The 9,031-nt window shown below is 53.4% G+C and overlaps 1 long non-coding RNA gene across 1 annotated transcript; it reads right to left on the bottom strand.

Annotated features, from left to right (window-relative positions):
* Positions 1-80: 80 nt before the first annotated feature.
* Positions 81-2,077, bottom strand: LOC132808855 (uncharacterized). The gene is made up of 2 exons (XR_009642161.1): positions 2,018-2,077; positions 81-344 (listed from the first exon to the last, which is right to left on the bottom strand). It is a non-coding gene; the product is annotated as an uncharacterized LOC132808855 (long non-coding RNA).
* Positions 2,078-9,031: the final 6,954 nt, after the last annotated feature.

A 9,031-nucleotide genomic window follows, 5' to 3' on the forward strand; every position in this document is an offset into this window, starting at 1 on the left:
CACACACACACACACACACACCACTTCCTGGGCAGTGGGGTAAAGCAGTCAAACTCCAAGTCAGAAAACCACACGATTGCTTTTGGAATAAAGATGCGTGGGTCAGAAGACTCTCACCTTTTATTACTAACTGCTGGTAACAGCTGACCGGGCGAGAGAGAGAGAGACACACACAGACACACACACACAGACAGAGACAGATACAGGCACGTGCCAATTGGGTTCACGTAACTGCAGAACTCTCTGCAGCCTCACAGGGGGATGGTGAGCAAGTGCGATCCACCGAAAAACTCACTCAGCGATGGGCTATCGGTCCACTTCACCAAATACAATGTCTTGGGTACCTGCAGTGGAGAGGGGGAAGAGGTACAGAGAGAGAGAGAGAGAGAGAGAGAGACACACACAGAAATGACCAAACTACAAAGACACGAACGCTGAACCCCTCGGCGTGACCCCACCCCAACCCCGCAGGGCTCTGCGCACGCCCTGCAGAGAGACCAGGTCACTCACATCGAAGGTGTGATAAGATAATCAAGTCGCCACACGGACAGTGCGTGGTCACAGCGGGTCCCCTTTCGGGAAATAACCAAGGACTCTCATGGTATAAACGGTCACCAAAAACATCCTTTCCAGAGGAGAGCTCCCTCTACACTGTCCCCACCCCCATCAAACACTCACAGCTCCCTCTACACTGTCCCCATCAAACACACTCAGGACAGGGACAGCACGGGGTTAGATACAGAGTAAAGCTCCCTCTACACTGTCCCCCAAATACTCCCAGGACAGGGACAGCACGGGGTTAGATACAGAGTAAAGCTCCCTCTACACTGTCCCCATCAAACACTCCCAGGACAGGGACAGCACGGGGTTAGATCCAGAGTAAAGCTCCCTCTACACTCTCCCCCAGGACAGGATGAGATATCTATGGCAGTGTTTTGAATGGTGCTGTGTGCACTGGTCACGATGAGATTTCCAAGAATGAGGAAGTGAGGCCAGACTGGGGTGGGGACAGTTCCCAACCCACAGGGCAGGAGGGAGCTCATTCCCAACTCAGCTCAGAGACCGAGGGAGTGTTTGTGGTTTGGGAAAGTAACTGCTGGAGGGAGCGGGACATCCAGCTGCACTCTCTCTCTCTGTGTGCGTGCACTGGTCCCGATCCCGATCTCGGTCTGGCCTGGCCCAGTTACTTTCAAATTCGTCTCTGAGCCTTCCACCTCCGTCCTCCTGGTCTCTCCACGCCCATCCTCCTGGCCCTCCGCAGTAACCCAGGTTCGCGACCCCCACAGCCCCCTCACTGACTCCACTCCTCCCCCGGTCATCCCTCTGCCCCTGTCAGCCGCACTCGCTCAGAACACACCGCCCCGCGCTCCCTCGTCCTCTCTCTCTGGCCCTCCGACACCCTGCCCTTCTGTCTCGGTACCTGACCCCTCTACACAAAAATAAAACACCAGGCGTTCATCCCCTCCAAATCCTACTCCCCCTACAACGCCTGCAAAACCTTGCTGCCTCTCATTAATGCCCCAAACACACCCCCCCACCCCTTTGTACACCACCCAATGGGATTAAACTGGTCAGATGCGGCAAACTATAGCATCACTTGCAAGGCCGGTTGGCTGGCGGGATAACCTCTTCCTTCCCCTGACGTCCCTGGAGAGATCACGCCTGAGAGTAGTCGTGTGTGTAACTTTACATCAGGGACCGTGGGTGGGGAAGGGGAGGACGAGGCCCTGTAATAAATTGGGTGGGGGGGGGGGGGGGGGGGGCGGGGAAGAGCAGTCTGCTGGACAGCTCTTCCAGCAGATGACCCAATGACAGGGCCCCCCCCCCCATCCCTTCTCGTGCCACTTTAGCAGGGAATGAGAATGAGCAGAAATCCAGTTCGAAGCCCAGCTCTCTCTCTCTCTCCGCGTTTCGGAAATCGGCCGCCTCCACGTTTTGCAGTGTTTCGGTCTGAATCAGGCGCCCGCGCCCCCATCCATTCGCCCCTCCCAGCAACAGCCCGTGCTCCAAGACTCACCGATTATCGCTACAACGTCAGCCAGCATGTGGCCATCAGCCATCCGGTCCAGTCCAGCCTGCCAGGGAGAGGGAGAGAGAGAGAGAGAGAGGCGGGGGGGGGGAAGAGAGAGAGAGAGAGAGAGAGAGAGAGAGTTAATTCCAGCCATTGAGTTATGACTGAGGACAGGACAGGAGGACTGAACGGCGGACTGTGCTGACAATGTCACTCCGCCTCGTCGGGTACAGTCTCAGAGTCAGACGCACAGCACTGTGGAATTTAGTATTATCAATTCACAGAGATGTACAGCACGGAAACAGACCCTTCGGCCCAACCCGTCCATGCCGACCAGATATCCCAACCCAATCTAGTCCCACCTGCCAGCACCCGGCCCATATCCCCCAAACCCTTCCTATTCATAAACCCATCCAGATGCCTCTTAAATGCTGTAATTGTACCAGCCTCCACCACTTCCTCTGGCAGCTCATTCCATACACGTACCACCCTCTGGGGGAAAAAGTTGCCCCTTAGGTCCCTTTTATATCTTTCCCCCCTCACCCTGAACCTATGCCCTCTAGTTCTGGGCTCCCCCACCCCAGGGAAAAGACTTTGCCTATTTACCCTATCCATGCCCCTCATGATTTTATAAACCTCTATAAGGTCACCCCTCAGCCTCCGACGCTCCAGGGAAAACAGCCCCAGCCTGTTCAGCCTCTCCCTGTAGCTCAGACCCTCCAACCCTGGCAACATCCTTGTAAATCTTTTCTGAACCTTCCAAGTTTCACAACATCTTTCCGATAGGAAGGAGACCAGAATTGCACACAATATTCCAACAGTGGCCTAACCAATGTCCTGTACAGCCGCAACATGACCTCCAACTCCTGCACTCAATACTCTGACCAATAAAGGAAAGCATACCAAACGCTGCCTTCACTATCCTATCTACCTGCGTCTCCACTTTCAAGGAGCTATGAACCTACACTCCACGGCCTCTTTGTTCAGCAACACTCCCCAGGACCTTACCATTAAGTGTATAAGTCCTGCTAAGATTTGCTTTCCCAAATGCAGCACTTCGCATTTATCTGAATTAAACTTCATCTGCCACTTCTCAGCCCATTTGCCCATCTGGTCCAGATCCTGTTGTAATCTGAGGTAACCCTCTTCGCTGTCCACTACCCCTCCAATGTTGGTGTCATCTGAAAATTCGCCAACCATATTCATATTCAAATCAGTTATATAAACGATGAAATGCAGTGGACCCCAGCACTGATCCTTGTGGCACACTGCAGTTCACAGGCCTCCAGTCTGAAATAAATCCTCCACTCTGTCTTCTACCTTTCAGCCAGGTCTGTATCCAAATGGCTAGCTCTCCCTGTATTCCATGAGATCTAACCTTGCTAATCAGTCTCCGTGGGGAACCTTGTCGAACGCCTTACTGAAGTCCATATAGATCACATCTACCGCACTGCCCACGTCAATCCTCTTTGTTACTTCCTCAAAAAACTCTATCAAGTTTGTGAGACATGACTTCCCACGCACAAAGCCATGTTGACTAACCCGAATCAGTCCTTGCCTTTCCAAATGCAGGTAAATCCTGTCCCTTAGAATGTCCTCCAACAACTTGCCCACCACTGAGGTCAGGCTCACCCGTCTATAGTTCCCTGGCTTGTCCTTACCACCCTTCTTAAACAGTGGCACCACGTTTGCCAACCTCCAGTCTTCCGGCACCTCACCTGTGACTATCGATGATACAAATATCTCAGCAAGAGGCCCAGCAATCACTTCTCTAGCCTCCCACAGAGTTCTCGGGTACACCTGATCAGGTCCTGGGGATTTATCCACCTTTAACTGTTTCAAGACATCCAGCACCACCTCCCTCTGTAATATGGAAACTTTTCAAGACCTTACCATTTATTTTCCCATGTTCTCGAGCTTCCTCTATCTTTAGCATTCTCCTACTGCCTTTATAGTCTAAGGAATTCACTCAATCCCAGCCACAATGTATACCTGACATATATCTCCTCTATTTTTGACCAAGGAGGTTTCTCGAGTCATCCAGCATCCCCTACACCTACCAGGCTTGCACCAACAGGAACACACACAGTCTTAAGACTCACGTCGTCTCATTTCTAAAGGCCTCCCACTTTCCAACCATCCCTTGACCTGCCCCGATCAACGTTTAAAAGTCATACTCTCCAGATTCGCCCTCGCCTCTCCCCCCACCACTCTGGAGTTGCCCCCTCCCTCCATGTCTCGCGTCAGTGGGGGAGGGGCGCTGAGTCTCACATGCCCCCCCCGTTCGGGGTAATCAGGAATTCACTGATGCATTACTCAAGCGCGTAGCCAGTGGGGGGGTGGGGGGGGGAGGGAGTGACAATGCAGATCCTACAGCTTGCACCACAGGACGCGGGCACCGAGAGACACTGGCCGAGACCCTCCCCACTCAGCAGAGACGCCACTCGGCCCAGTCAGCCCGTGCTGGCCCCATCTGCACAACACTCCGCCAAGCTCAGAGTTAGCTTCGGAGGAGAGAGAGAGAGAGATCGAGTGGACTGGGACAACACTCGTTGGAATTTCGACGGGCGAGGTGGGATCGTATGGAGACAGAAAACGATGAAGGGGATACATAAGACAGAAGCGGTGAGTGGGAGGGTTGTTTCCACTGACAGGTGAAACGGGAGTTGGGGGCAGAGCCTCGAGATTGGGGGGGGGGGGGGGGAGAAGAGGAGCCCATTTAGGACAGGGTGGAAGAGGAACTATTTCACCCAGAGAGTTGGGAATCTCCGGATCTCTGCCCAGTTGAACCTTGAGTGTTTTCAAGCCGAGATAGATTTTCCAGCAGCTAAGGAATGAGAGGTGATGGTGACAGGGCTGGTCGGTGGAGCTGAGGCGATGGAAACATGGGGTTGAATGGCGGGAGCGGGCTCTACTAGGGGCCAGACGGTCAATACCTGCTCTCACGTTCAGCAGGGATGGTGGGGGGAAAGGTGGAATGGCGGACAGACCGCAACTCCCGGGAGCGGGACACCTTTCGAGAGGGAGGCTTGTCAGAGTGCGGTGTGCTGGGGGGGGGGCGGGGGAAGGGTGTAAAACACGGGAGGTTTCCCCCAGCAGCGTACGGTTCGGTGCGGTCAGCCCAGTCCCCCTGGGGAAGCACTCCCCAGAAGGACCCAGCTGTGTGGGACGCCGAGCGAGGGCTGGGCAGAGAGGCCTCTGCTGAGACAGATCGAGACGAAGCTGAAACGTAAAAAAGCAGAAGTTGCAAAGACGGTGGCCCTCTCTCACTGGCCAAGAGGTTACAGAAGTGGAAGTGTGGCTGCTGAGGGAGGTGGGAATCCCTGACTGCGGGGCCCCAGTACCCCTGGGAGAAGGGGGTGGAAGGGAGTCTGTGCACGGGCGTCCGTGTGCGTGGGGGAGGTGGCGTGACGGAAATGCTCGGCTCCGTTGGGATGCTCCCTGCCTGAACCCTGCTGGTGCTCACCGGGGAGTTAATCGAGACCAGCAGGCCTTCAATCTCGTGACAACATTGGGAGGGGGTTGGGGTGGAGCTCAGGCAGGAGAGAAAAACACTTATGGAGGTCAGAGAATGACAGAGGGGACAGAGGGAGGGACTAGAGTGACAGACAAACATCGCCAAAGAATAGTTTCTAAAAATTCATTTGTGGGACGTGGGTCTCACTGGCTGGGCCCAGTTTTCCATGCCCTGTCCCTAGTTGCCCCCTCCCCTTGAGAAGGTGGGGGTGAGCTCCCTCCTTGACCCCCATGTGCTGTGGGTAGACCCACAATGCCCCTGAGGGAGGGGATTCCAGGATTCTGACCCAGCCACACCGAAGGGACGGCGATATATTCCCGAGGCGGGATGGGGAGGGGGCTCGGAGGGGAACTTGCAGGGGGCTGGTGTTCCCATGTACCTGCTGCCCCTTGTCCTTCTGGATGGAAGTGGCCGTGGGGTTTGGAAGGTGCTGCCTGAGGGGCTTTGGGGGATTTCTGCTGGGCATCCTGTAGATGGTCCACACCGCTGCTACTGAGTGTTGGTGGGGGGAGGGAGGGAGGGGAGGGGGTGTTTGTGGGTGGGGGGCCAATCCCGCAGGGGGTGGGGGGGCTGCTTTGTCCCTGGATGGGGTCGAGCTTCTCGAGTGTTGTTGGAGCTGCCCCCACCCAGGGGCAAGTGGGGAGTATTCCCTCCCCCTCCTGACCCTGGGCCTTGTAGATGGTGGGACAGGCTTTGGGGGGAGAGTCAGGAGGGGAGTGACTCGCTGCAGGATTCCCAGCCTCTGACCCTGCTCTTGGAGCCACTGGGTTTATGTGGGGGAGCCCAGTTGTGTTTCTGGTTCATGGTAAGCCCCAGGGGGTTGGGATTCCGTGACGGTAACACCATTGAACGTCAAGGGACGGTGGTTAGATTAACCCTTATTGGAGATGCTCATAGCCTGGCATTTGCGTTATGCGAATGTTACGTTCCACTTGTCAGCTCAATACTGGATACTGTCTGAACAATGGAGGCATGCACAATGAAGTAAGGTCCAGGGAGGAGAAGGTCAGGACTACAGATCAGAGTGGAGAGGGTGGTGCTGGAAAAGCACAGGTCCGGCAGCATCTGAGGAGCAGGAGAATCGACGCTTCGGAGATTCTCCTGCTCCTCGGACGCTGCCTGACGTAACCTTGAGGCGGCAGTGATTATAATTGGTTTGAATTTTACATGGTTTGAAAGTCGAGAGTGGATCAAACACTTGCTAAGCTTCAATACAGACAACTGTGTGGGGCACGCAGGGAGACCTGGCTGAAGTGAGTTGGGGGGAAGAGATCAGAAACGCAATGGGAGATGTTTAAAGGTCTATTATAGAGTACTCTATAACAGATAAAAGGAGTCAATGCTTGCCCTCTAGAGGGCGAGAGATGACAATTGGAATGGATAAATATTTTACTTCCGTTTTCGCCTACACAGGATATAAAAAAAAAATCATGGATGGATGAGGGGCGAGCTGATACAAGTTTGTAAAATTATGAGGGGCACAGAGAGACAGAATTAAGAGAGTGTGGCGCTGGCAAAGCACAGCCGCTCAATCAACATCCGAAGAGCAGGAGAATCGATGTTTTGGGCTTAAGCCCATCATCAGGGATAGTCAGAATCTTCTTCCCAGGGCAGAAAGGCCAATGGCCAGGGGACACAGACTTAAGGGAAAAGGGGCATCATAGAGTGGAAGGAAACAGTTCGGCCCATCGAGCCGAGACCAACACCCCCACCCCCCCCCTGGTCCCCACCCCCAAAGAGCATCCACCCAGACTGAACCCTAGTCCCCTTCCTGGTCCCTGAATTTTCCACATCCCTGAACACTATGGGGTAATTTAGCATGGCCAATCCACCCTAACCTACACATCCCTGAGCACTATGGGTAATTTAGCATGGCCAATCCACCCTAACCTGCACATCCCTGAGCACTATGGGTAATTTAGCATGGCCAATCCACACTAACCTACACATCCCTGGGCACTATGGGTAATTTAGCATGGCCAATCCACCCTAACCTACACATCCCTGAACACTATGGGTAATTTAGCATGGCCAATCCACCCTAACCTACACATCCCTGAGCACTATGGGGTAATTTAGCATGGCCAATCCACCCTAACCTACACATCCCTGAACACTATGGGGTAATTTAGCATGGCCAATCCACCCTAACCTACACATCTGGATTTCCAGAAGGTATTCGACAATGTTCCACACGAAAGGCTTTTGCACAAACTAAGAACTCGGATTGTCGGGTGTAACACACCAGGACGGGGAGAAGATTGGCTGGTTGAGAGAAAACAGAGGAACGCAGTGACGGGTCTTTTTCAGATAGCCAGGGGTGTGACAGGGGAATCTGAGATGGACAGCGTCGAAGGCATGGCCATTACATTTGCAGATGACACAAAGATAGGTCGGAAAGGACGTTTCGTGAAGGAGGGCGCAGACTGATATCGGAAGTTCAAATGGAGGCGTGCCGTACAAATCACGGGAAGGTGCTCACTTCGGTAGGAGGAATGAAAATAAAACCGCAGAGTATTATTTAAATGGAGAACGACTGCAGAACGTTTGAGGTGCAGAGGGTACTCTTGTACGAGAGGCACAAACAATGCGCAGCTATAGCACAGTCGCGAATAGAATCGCTATCCTGGACTGAGGGAGGAATCGAACGTCAAAGTAAAGGTGTGCAGAGGCTGGAGATCTGAAATTTATGCAGTAAATTCCAGAGAACGGTCAGCAGGTCCAACAGCATCCAGTGTTCCGAAGGCATATCCTAGACTCGGAAATGTTAACAGCTCTCTCTCTCTCCCCAGCCATCAGACCTGCTGAATTTCTTCATTACCTTCCTTTGTGGGGTGCTGTGCTCAGGGAAAGGCAACATCCAGAATGCAGTGGAGAGTTTTGGTCTCCTCGTTTAACACAAGGCGTAGCCAGGGCAGATAGAGATGGTTATGGACAGAGTTGACAGAGATCAGGGCGAGGGATTCAATAACGAGAGGTCACGCTTTCAAGGTGAGAGGTGGAAGGTTTAAGGGAGGATACATGCGGTAAGTCCTTCACACAGAGGGGTGGTGGGTGTTTGGAACGTGTTGCCAGCAGAGGAGGTAGAGGCAGGCACGGTAGGTTCAGTTAAGTTGCGTCAGGACAGATGCATGAGCAGGTGGGGAGCAGAGGGATACAGATGTTTAGGAATTGAGCGATAGGTTTAGACAGTGGATTTGGATTGGCTCAGGCTTGGAGGGCCCCAAGGGCCCTTTCCTGGGCTGTAAATTTACTTCGTTCTTCGTTGTAAACGCATTGGAGGCCGTTCAGAGGAGATTTTCTTGACTGATGCTGGTTTTATGGGGACTGGCTGCTGCTCTCACTGTAGCTCAGACAAGCCTGGGGTTAATGGGATTGAAGATTCGAGGTGAACACAAAAAGGATATTTCCTCCCGTGGGCAAATCCTCATCTCAGTGTTTTTAAAGTTAGGGATCGCCATTTGGAGGAAAGTGACGAGGGAAATCTTTAACTCCCCGAGGGC

Source organism: Hemiscyllium ocellatum (assembly GCF_020745735.1).
Source record: "Hemiscyllium ocellatum isolate sHemOce1 chromosome 40 unlocalized genomic scaffold, sHemOce1.pat.X.cur. SUPER_40_unloc_8, whole genome shotgun sequence".
Lineage (NCBI taxonomy): Eukaryota > Metazoa > Chordata > Chondrichthyes > Orectolobiformes > Hemiscylliidae > Hemiscyllium > Hemiscyllium ocellatum.